The 10,206-nt window shown below is 33.4% G+C and overlaps 1 non-coding gene across 1 annotated transcript; it reads right to left on the bottom strand.

Moving 5' to 3' along the window:
• Nucleotides 1-2,852: 2,852 nt before the first annotated feature.
• On the bottom strand, nt 2,853-2,959 carry LOC123256586. The gene has a single exon (XR_006506848.1). It is a non-coding gene; the product is annotated as a U6 spliceosomal RNA (small nuclear RNA).
• Between the last annotated feature and the right edge of the window lie 7,247 nt (nt 2,960-10,206).

Here is a 10,206-nt window from a genome sequence, read left to right as displayed (position 1 = left end):
CAACATTACCAAAAATTATCAAAGATAGTTTGTATAAGAGAAACTATTTAAAAGACATAATGAAGTGTCTTTGTAATCAGCAGAAAATAGGCTTTTTTCAAATGAGACAAAGTAGATGGGCAGCACAAATATTAGCACCCCTAAGGCACTAAAAGAAGAAAAGGAAGGCCTCCAGTCCATTAGATAGATTCTCCTTAGAGAATTTATACAAAAATATGAAAGATGCATTTCTTAGAATGAGAAGTGAAATAATAAAGTGTATAGAGTGTAATAAAGTGTAAAGTGTAATAAAGTGTAAAGAAGTAGTAAGGTGATACAGAGTATACTGTGAGTTACTCTGTGATGACTGCAAAGTACCTTAGTTATTCACCTTAAAAGGAGGTTCAATTTGTGGACCTCCTCTACTGGTCTCAGTGCACACAAACTACCTTGGAGAGTATTTTCTCTATAAAAATGTATTTATTTGTATTTTAAAAGATACGAATAAAAGGATTATAAAGAAGGAACCTTAACACTACAGGGAAACTAAACATCCACCCACTCTTTACATTTGCCACAAGGCAAAGTCTTCAGGTCTTGATGCTACGCTGAACTCCTTAAAAAAAAACAAAAAAAACCTCATAAAATGCTTTCTGACTAAATCTAACTAAATCCTTATATGAAAATAAATTATTTATAGTAAAAAGTGTCTCCAAGTAGACAGAGGCAGTTAGCCCAATGTCTGAAAGGCTAACTGACCAGAGTGTAACTCTGAGATGGCTCTCAGAGCTCAGGCAAGGATGCCTTTGGTCTTTCTCCTTTCACAAACAGCAGATCTGACAAGTTTTTCTCCTCAATGTAATTCCACAGTAAGGAAAGTGAAAACCTTTCAGAATGGTTTCCTAGTTCTCTTTCTTTCCTATTGCAGCAGAGCTAATTCAGAGAGCAAAAGAAGTCAGAGACCAACTGTCAGAACTCTGCTTGCTCTCCTCTCTTCAAAATTCCAAGCTCACAAACAGAACTCTCTCTCTTGCCTCAGTCACTTTGCAGTTTCAGAGACCCCTTTCCAAAATTTCTTATCTTGTCAACCTAATCTATCTTCTATTTCATTCCAATAAAAGGCAAAGAGGGATTGAAATCTGCAGTGGTGAGGATAGTGTCTCTACCAATACTTTTGGGTGCTATTCTAGTTGTAGCCCTCAAAGTACAGAATAACTTGAATTGCCCTAAGATAAAATATAACATTATCTTTATTCCTCCACTCAGGGTAGAAGGAGATTGCCTCAATATATCTAAGAAAAATTCTCGATCATTCAAGAAAGGATTCAGTTAAACCCACTCCACATCTGGAATATTCTATGATATCTTGCTTGCTCCTCCTGCAACCAAATGCTTTTGTTCTTGCAAACAAAAAAAGGGGGTGTTTGGATGTTAAATTTCAGAGGTATATGGATTTCTTGGCTAGACAACTTGTCAATGATAATCACAACCTGTTCTATAATGTAGGGTATTGCCTGAAGCTCAGAGAAGTTGATTAATTTGTCCTGGGTCATCCAACCAGTTTGTGTCTGGGATAAGTCCTCAACCTAGGACTTTGTGAACCTGAAGTCCACTCTATCCACTGACATAGGCTGCCTCTTCCAAAATTACATAGTCTAAAAACATATAATCTCACATAAAACATAACATAACACCACATTTCTTTGAGGCTTGTGTTACATTCTAGTATAAACCAATGAAATCGTAGATCTGCCAAAACACCGCTATCTTAGGATCTTAGCAAGAATAAGGAATAACAGATGGAGAGTTTGAGTGTTGCACTTGGAGCTATGAAATATATTAAAAAAAAGCAGATGAAGGCCTATAGCACATTATGTTTCTTTTAAATTAAACTAATTTTTTCAATTAACAAGCATTTATTTTCTCCCCATCTGAATAGCCAAAATTAAATAAATAATAAAACTTGTAATAACTATGCATAGTCAAGCATAGCAAATTCATGCATTCACCATATCCAAAACCACATTTCTCATTTTGCTTCATGAGTCTCTGCCCTCTCTCTCATGAGGTATCATATTTCATCTCCAGTCCCCTGGGTGGGGTGGGTAGTTCATTGTATTTGCAAACCTTTCAGAGTTTTAAAAAAATTTATAATGTAATTGTTTACATTGTTCTTTTGGTTTGGCTCACTTTACTCTATCACAGTTCTTTCCAGTTTTCTCTGAAACTATCCATATCATTATTTTTTATGTCATAATAATATTCCATTACATTCATATGCCATAATTTGTTGAACCATTCTTCAACATATGGGCACTCCCAAACTTTCCAATTCTTTGCTATAACAAAAAGAGCTACTATAAATATTTTTGTACATATGGGTCCATTTCCTCTTTCTTTGATATCTTAAGGTTTAGACTTAGTAGTGTTATCATTGGTATGCACAATGTAGTGACTTTTGGAGCATAGTTTTAACTTGCTTTCCAGAATGGTTGAACCAATTCCCAGCTCCACCAACAGTGTGCTAGTATATCTGTTTCCATAAGCTCCTCCAACAATTGTCATTTCCCTTTTTGTCTTCAGTGTCAATCTGATGAGTGTGAGGTAAAACTTTAGGGTTGCTTTAGTTTGCATTTCTCTATTAATGGAGCATTTTTTTTGAAAAATATATTTGTTGTTTTTTTGTGTTGTTCAATTTAAAAACTATCATGTCATTTAGGGGAATGGCTAGTGTTCTTAAATTTTTTAATCAGTTGTTTACATATATTGTACCACTATAGAAAATTGGCTCAAATATTTTTTCTCAGTTCCTTATTTCTCTTACAATTCTTAACTTGATTTATTTTGTTTATGCAAAACCTTTTAAATATTATTAGAATATGGAATGTTTCACAAAGTTGTATAACATTCTCATATAGGGGTTATACAAACCTTTTCTGTGTGGTTGTAATTTCAATATATGTACTGGTAAAACGAGTACCTAAAACATTGGACGCATTCTCAATGAAGAGGAAAGACAGGGGATTGTCATGGTGAAATTGTGAATGTGTTGTCATTTGTACAAAGAGAAGAAATGTATGTGAAGAATAAGTATGTGAGATTGGATCCCCTGAAGTAGTGAAGTAATGTGTTATTATTTTTTATAAACAAATGCTAACTGTGGTTTAATTGGTTTGGATATTCCTCCAATGATTGTAGTATAGAGAGAGGGGGTCATATAGTTTTTTCAAGCTTTGGCTGAGTTCCAAAAGCTGCTAGGAGTTTGGAATCTTGAGGAAAAGTCAGTTGATTAGGGTCTCCCGTGGAGGGAGGTTGTCTGATCAGCCGAGCTGCCTCCTTACCTAGCTGTAGTATTGAAATTTAGCCTAGCTTTGATATATTTACTTAAGAAATTATTATTTTGGATAAACCCTTTATATCTTCCTTCCCTAATATTATTTCCTACCTTCCCCTTCCTTACCTTATATGTCTGTGGAGTTAATAAGGAGAGTAACTAGAGAAGAGTTCAAAATCTGTGAAGGGTTAATTGTTATTTGACAATATTAGATATAGAGAAACTAGTCAGTCATCATTTATTTTGTAAGTTGAGTTAAAGGCTGGTCCTTACTCAGACTCCATCTTTGCCACCCTTCCCCCACCTGAGGTTCCTGAGTCAACTGTTAGGGCTTTCCTTTGATCCACTTTCCTGACACATCAACCTTTAAAGATAATAAACCCTTTTGTGTTTCAACAGACTTATTAGTATAATTTGTCTGTTAGTTATTAAGAGAGGGAAGAAGAGGGAAAGAACCAACATACTCTGGGCTGAAGGGAAGCCGGGTATCCATCTTGAAGGAAGGTGTAACTTCAAAACAAGTCCCTTCCTGTGAAATTAACTAAACCCTGTTTGTTAATTTCAGTTTAATCTATTTCCCTCAGCCTGTGTTTGAGTCTAAGTCCCAGTCTGGAAAGCCTGCTGTTTGTCTGTTTAGTTTAATTTCTCCTCTCCCTGAAGATCTGTTTCCCTTCTGTGTTATACTCCTGACTTCAACCCTGTTATATCCTGAATCTCCTTAATTCCAGCCTACCTGTAACCTAGATTACCCATTTAGCAAGTCTCTGACAATCTCCTTTCAAATTCCCTTATCCCACACACCTTTCCTCAAATTATCCCCATAACATGATATAGACTGTAACTTATTAGTGCATATCTACCTATTCCATACAATTCCAGTTAATATTCTTCTACATAGATTGTCCAGGGCGCCTACTTAAAGTGTTGAGGGCATTATTTATTTTCTCTTGACATCAAGAGCCCTTGGACTATCCACTTGTAATTTTTCACTTTCACCACATTTCTAGCCCATCTGCATTTCTGTTGACATCTTTCACTAGTTTTTCTTTGACATTTCTCATTGATTATATATTTTGACCTACTCATATCCATCATGAACTCTTCTTTTCCTTCTTTGTGATGCTGATTTTCAATAATATAAAATAATAGTCTACTAAAGGAAAATAGTACTTTGGCATCCATCTGGAGAAGAAATATGACTCAATTTGTCATTTCTTGCATTTGTAAGTTTGTCTAAAATCCCCACTAAAGACAAATATTCAGAAACAAAATCTTCATAAGCAGATACGATAAGAATGCAGATATATAATCATTTACTTCTTCCTTCCTCTAATAGTTTTCATCTATTTGTTGTGAATGATTTTGTTGTAAATTTTTATTGTAAAAATTGGCGCTCTCTCTCTCTCTCTCTCTCTCTCTCTCTCTTTCTCTCTCTCTCTCTCTCAATCAATCAAATTAGCTAACTAGATAGATACCTATTTTTTTACTTTCTTTCTCAAAACTGGATTCCCAGGACAATTTACAATGTCATTTTGTATCTCTGCATTAAGAATTTCTATTTTGTGTTTAATTAGGCTCTTAAAAATTGTTGCTTTTCTACTTTTTAAAGTTGCATATCTAATTCAACATTCTGTACTTTCTTTTATTGATGAAAGAGTTAGAGATATAAACTTCCCTATAAGGATTCTTTGGCTGCATTCCAAAAGCTTTCTGGCATATTGTTTCATAATTGTAATTTTCTTTTATGAAATTTACTATTGTTTCTATGATTTGATCTTTGTTCCGTTAATACTTGCTTCAATTTTCAATATAATTTTATTAAAAACAATTTAGCACAATGTTTGCATAAATAACATGAAATTCATTTTGTAAGAAAGATCAACACAGACACTCTGAATGGCATGATTTCTGGATGTTCCCAATAGTTAATAAGTGAAAGGTAGTATATAAATATTAACTGATATGAGAAAGTTTTGAAATGAGCAACTTTGGCATGATTCCCTAGTCACAGTATTTGGAAAGAGACATAAGCATATTCTATAGGCATTAATCAGAATGAATGTAGCTGAAAGATTTAGCTAGTTTCATTTTGTATAGTTAACCTATGTAGATCCATAAGAAGCAGAAAATATTGCTAGGTATTGCTAGAAGTGGTAATATCTTTTGTTCTTGTGTGTTTGATCTACTATACATATATATATATATACATATATATATACACACACAGAGTCATATTTAACATTTTAAATTTGTATTCTAAAAAGTTACAAATAGCACTGAATAATGATAAAACAATGGCTTTCCATTGGAACAGATCAACAATACCCATTTCATCCTTCTTTGTAAAAGAGGACAAAATCAATTCTGGATATTTTCATTTAAATGACCTTCATGCATTCTGAATAGTAGTTGCACTATATTGCACCAGATTTCCATTGCAATCTAGAAAAACATTCTAGAAATACAAATAGGATGTTCCAAAAGTTTGAATATAGGGTTTAATAAAGTAAAACTGCATCAAGACTCCTGGGGTACTATGAATAACAATTAGTTAAATATATAGTCAAAGCAGTCTATATTTAATCCACCAATTCTTTAGCATTAAATTATTTAGTCTCCACTTAAGTTTGATTAAAATTTTCAAGGTTCTTTATTGATTATATTTTTTATTGTGTTATGGTCAGTAAAATATGTGCTTAATATTTCTACATTTTTCAGTTGCTCATGATATTATGTATCTTAATTTTTGGTTGTTCCTGTTTTTTTGTACAGGTGACATACAACTGAAAATTATTTATATAGTTTTTGATGCTCAGTAGTTATCAGGGATTTATTATATCTTAAATCTTCTAAAATACTATTTAGGTCCTTTCTGTTTTATTTACCTTTTTATTAAATTTGTCTAGGCCTTTAAGTAGGGCACAATGAGGTCCTTAACTATGATAATTTCATTTTCTATTTTTCTCTGTAATGTAATTTTTTTCTCATTGGTACTAAGATGCAGTGTCATTCAGCACATTATGTAACTTTATTAAATATTGGCATTGCTTCATTAACTTTAAACATAATGTAGTTTCTAACATAATGTCTATGTTTTTTCCTGTTGTCATATGTGATATGATGATTACCACTCATGATTTTTTGAATTTTCCTGAGGCATAATATATTATGCTTATTTTAACTATGTGGATCTTAATGTTTCAAGTATGTTTCTTGTAAATGACATACTATTGGAATATTCTTTCTAATCCATCCTCCTATGCTTTTCTGTTTTATGGTTAAATTTAACCCATTCAAATAGATGCTTCTCTCACTATCATATCCTTTTATTCTCTCCTCATTCTTTGTCTCTAATTCTCTTCTTTAAAATGAAGAAGGTAGTAAAAGAAAAGAAATGTGATCAACACCATTAATTTATAATTAAGACTTTTCGATCCCACTTTTCTACCCCATTTCTGTTTACCTAATCTAGATCCTGATCATTTGTCCTTGTACCATCTTTCTCTCCTTTTAATTGCTGGTTCATGATTGACCTTGAAGGTCAAATTTGTTTTGCATGTAACTCTTCTGAATTCTATTTTCTCTTTTAAATCATCCCATATCCTCTCTTTCTGTCCTCATTTATTTAAAAATTGAATTTAATATATTTCTATATCAACTTGTTTGGGTTTTCAAGTTAAATACTCCATCGTTCAGTTCAGATGAGTGAGGTTCATAAGACACTCTCTCCACAGACTTCCTCTTTTGTGTTTATAAACTATTCCTCCTTTAAATTGAAATTATGAGAAATAGAAAATTCCTCCTCCTTCCACTTCAGTTCATTTCTATTATATTCTTTTCCTTCTCCCCTTTCTTTCCTTTCTTAAAACCAATGCTATGGGACCTAGCCAATGCCAGTCCCTATGTTTGCCTTCCTCTATTTTCTCTGTGATTTCAGAAGCCAATGGTATTCTGAGGGGACATGTGTCTCTTCTACCTCTATTAAAATGTAATTTTTGTATCATCATTTAATCCCTTTCCATCCCTAAAATACATTTTCTTTTCTGTGGTTCTCTTGGGCTTCAAACCAGTTCTGATCTTTTCTCAAAAATGGTTGAAAATACTCTATTCTATTAAAAAGTCATCCTTCCCCTTTATACTATAGTATTATACTTAAATTTACAAGGTGGGCTGTTTTTTTTTTATTTTAACTGTTTATCTTTTGCTTTTTAGAATACTGTTTTAACAATTTTTTTCCCTTTACAATTGTATCTTTTGTGTCCTTTGTGGTCCTGATTATAATTCCTTGGTATTTGAAATGTGTTTTTGCTTTTTGCTTGTACTTTTTTCTTTAACCTAAAAGCTCTGGATTTGGGCTATGACATTCCTGGATATTTATAATTTGTGGTTCATTGCAAGAAGTGATTGATGAATTCTCTTTTTTCCACATTGCTCTTTATTTCTAGTAAATTTAGGTAATTTTTTCTTCTTTTTTAAAGATAGTCTCCAAGGTCTTTGATCTGTTTCAGAGTCCCATGAATTTTAAAGTTTTGAACTTCATGTGTTCTATTTTTTCCTCATTATGACTTTTTCTATTAACCCCTATCTCCTAGATAATAACAATAATCATTGTTAATTGTTAATAATTGACCATTATAAATAATAATAAATAACTATTATTAATAACAAACCATCATGATAAATTAAATATATCATATTATACTAATAAAATTACTATAACATTTTGACATAACATATTATCATTATTAATTATATAATTACCATTTATATAGTACCTGCTCTATGCCAGGCACTATGTTCAGCATTTTACAAATATTGTTTTATTTGATCCTCACAACAACTCAAGAAGGTAGATGAAATTATTATCCTCATTTAATAGTTGAGAAGACAGAAGTTAAGTGCTTTGCCTAGGACCATTGAGTTAGTAAATATTTGGGGTCTCATTTGAAGTTGGGACTTTTGCCACTGGTCTCAGAGTTCTATGACTGTGTCACCTATCTACTTTCTTATGGAACCATTAATTGTTTGCTCCATTTTATTTTTTAGGAAGTCATCGATTTGGGTAAGCTGTTCCTAGACTGGCCCTATCTCCTGTTTTGGCTCTGGCATTGTGTTGTCTTGTTTTTATACTCTTGCTACTGTGAAGACCTTGCTTCCTCCTTTGGCTTTGATGTAGTGAAGTGAGATTTTTGTCTGCCCTCCCTTATCTCCATTCAGAGGATTTGGAAATTTCTGACAGTCTTCTTGTGTAGACATACTGGGTGGAAGAGCAAAAAAACATTTGTCTTTCATTTTCTTTATCCTTTTTTACTTTTGATGCATTTTTTGAACTTTGCTGGAATAGTTGAGAGATCTAGGCTCTTTTACTATCTTAACTAGAAGTCTTCTACATACCAACTAAATCCTATAGGTAAGATTTCTCAAATTGCCTGATGTATCCAGTAATTTTTTTTTTTTTTTTTTTTTTTTTTTTTTTTTTTTGGTGAGGGGAAAGGGTCAAGTGCTCTTTCTTCTCTGGATCAAGTGCAGGAATTACAAAGTATGAACACATGCTCACGCATGTGCATTGTGTTTTGTTGGCAAATTAATTTAGAATTTATTTTATGCTTCATATGCTTAAGATGTTGTCTCAGGGAGAGGTGCTAATACAATAACGTAATATTCCATTCCATGAAGTGCTTCTGAGTCAAGTAGCCAAGGTATCCTACCTAGGTATGACAAAGAAAACTCTATTGTGAAAGAATCAGAAAGTTAAGGAGAGGAAAAAAAAAAGATTTGCTTCATATTATGTGTGTACATAAAAGCATGAAAATGGAAGAGCATCTTTCTGTGTTTTTATAACCAATCTACTTATTTCAATAACGAGGCTTTATTTTAATCCCAGATTTGATGTAGGCCTGTCCCATCAGGTATATCTTCTGGTCATGCTTCCTGATAAGAATAAAAGGGAAGGCTATTTCAAACAATAGCCTGAAGATTTATTAATTCCTAATTTCTAGCCACAGAAAATTTCCTTAAGAAACACACACACACACACACACACACACACACACACACACACACGAATTCCATGTGTCTTGACTACAAAATGAATTCACATAGATGGAGAGTAAAGTAACAGACTTGTTAATCAGAATTTGGGATAGACTTATATTTTCACAGTCCATTTTCTCGCTTTCACTTTCTCGCTCTCTAAAGCCTGCATTCCTGCTTCTATATTTTCACAACACACATCCACACCCACGCACGCCTGTCATACTTTCTCTACCCAGATGGATATAATGGACTGAAGTTGGGAGCACCAATGTGTCTTTTATAATCAGTATTCACTGTCTCAAAGTCAGACAAGTGAGGAGAAAAGGAAAATACGCTTTTGAAAAAGAAGGAAAAAAAAAAACATATTCCTGTTCTCTCCCATTATCACTAGCACCTGGCTAGGTATCAAGTTTGGGTTAGGAAACTAGTATTAACAACTGCTATATGAACATAAGAAAGTTAAACTGAGAGATCATCTCTGGAAAAACATGTCAAGATGGTTCCTTTCCTCTATGAAGATTTTAAGAGGGTCCAGGTGATAACAGTTTAACTTGTTTTCCCTTTCTTTTTCCAGAGTAAACTTGGCTTTCATAACAGATGTGAGAAAATACATAGTTGGTTTCAAAATCCACCCAGCTTTGGAGTCTATGAAGCTTCAAAGTAAAGAACGTTATTTTTTTATTTAGGAAAGGAGTAACATTTACATGTGGGCAAAACAAAGGATAGGGGTCTCTTCTCTGGCTAGCTGCTTCAGCGCTCCTCTGTCCGACTGTTCTCGAGGATCCTGGGCTGGGCTCGTCGTCGAGGCTCGGTCGCCACCTGCGGGGTGATTGCCTCCTCCTGGGGGGAAAGGCGGG

This window comes from Gracilinanus agilis, unplaced genomic scaffold (genome assembly GCF_016433145.1).
Source record: "Gracilinanus agilis isolate LMUSP501 unplaced genomic scaffold, AgileGrace unplaced_scaffold61341, whole genome shotgun sequence".
In the NCBI taxonomy this organism is placed as follows: domain Eukaryota; kingdom Metazoa; phylum Chordata; class Mammalia; order Didelphimorphia; family Didelphidae; genus Gracilinanus; species Gracilinanus agilis.
This window is presented reverse-complemented; position numbering and strand designations above follow the sequence as displayed.